Genomic DNA, 1,680 nt, shown 5'->3' with positions numbered 1-1,680 from the left:
CTAAGACGTTGTAGGCAGGCTCTGTGCAGAGAGCAGATGGTATAATGAGATCTACTGTAATAACAATCGCACTGTCAGAGCTTCTGCCTACATGAAGCAAAGCAATCATCACGGACCATATATTTTTTTCCGTGAAATTGCTGCATTGTAAAAAATCTCATCCAACGCGTCCAGGGTCACAGTGTAGCTGCCGGGGGTCTGCCGGAGCGTTCAAAGCTATGCATTTCAAATGATTCCACATTGTTTAGAGCAGCTTTGGGAGTCATTAGGTCGCCACGACATGCATAAATGGGCCCACGGAGTAATCAGTGACAGGGTTAGGAGTCCAATTCACGCAGGAGCGGGTCAGGCTAAAAAATATTTGAACTGGCTGTACGACGCTGCCGTTAACAAACGGCACCGGGCCATCGCTGTGTTGCGACATACCAAAACATGGCGGAGACAAGAGGTTGAGGGGTTCAGAAGGTGTGCGCACAGTACAATAAACTGTCCTCGAAATGTCTGACCTGATTTGTAAGTTGTCATATAAACACCCCACAGGTTCACACAAACCCTGTTCAATTATGTAACGCCCTGTTGTGTGACGGAGACGAGCGCAGCCCACCAAGCATGAAACGACAAACATCCCCCCCCCCCCGTGTTGCTGGGAAAACAAATCCTTATTATTTTACAACACAAAACGGCGTGTTACATATCGTGATTAGGTAACATAAACATGGCACAAGGGTCAAGAGAGTGGGGTGAATTCTCCATTTTCCGAAACGATGCTAGTTGGCAACTACGACTTGTTTTTTTTTGGTTTTGTTTTGTTGATTTGTGATTCAATCCACAAGACCAGTGACCAGCAAAAGAAGGTACCTACCAGGCTGTTGGAGCTGTGTGATCTTTCCACATGCGATTAGATTCACCTTTAGATAAATAAAATGGTAAAATTACCAATATATATTGGTACATTTATTAATGGTGCAACCAACATACTCCTCTGTTGGTATTCTAAGAAGAGAGCTTTAAAGCCATTTTACAATGAAAAAAAAAAAACCCAAAAGAAAATCCATTCCTTAATTGTCTGTGCCATGTTTTGTGCTCGTAACTAAGTACATTTTATTTATAAAGTGCTGCACAATAAGGTGGAACTAAAACAAAAGCAGCAATCCATCTATACATACAATAGATTGAGCTTGAAACTATAAGAGACACGGAACTTGTGTAAGTGCTGTTCTTTTGAGATTTGGGGGTGGGGGTGAGGGGGTGGGGTTGACAACAGATGGTTTCACAGTGACAGACTACGCCCTCTCCATGCAAGTGTGGCGCTCCAACTGAAACAGACATGTTGCATGTCACATCGGACAAAACGCAAAGGTCACCACCGTCGAGAGACCGTCAGGCGCTCACATTCACACACAGGTGATTTAGAGTCCCACGTTAAACTCAAGAATCGTGCTTTATTAATCCCCTTGGGTAAATTTCTTCACTTCATCAGTAGAAAGCCACACAGTCTAGTGCTCAGGGGGAGCCGGCGAGGGGGCCCAGGGTCCCCCCCGGTGCTTGTTTTTTGGACTGTCGGGAAAACCGGAGTACCCAGAGGGAAAATCCACGCACGGGATCTGAAAACCAAACTAAGGTTACGTTGAATGTGAAGCAAGAATGTCAATGTCAACACCACCACGAATAAGTTCAATT

Source organism: Lipophrys pholis (assembly GCF_963383615.2).
Source record: "Lipophrys pholis genome assembly, chromosome: 3".
Classification (NCBI taxonomy): Eukaryota; Metazoa; Chordata; class Actinopteri; order Blenniiformes; family Blenniidae; genus Lipophrys; species Lipophrys pholis.
The sequence above is the reverse complement of the archived record's forward strand: the minus strand, read 5'-3'. Positions refer to the sequence as shown.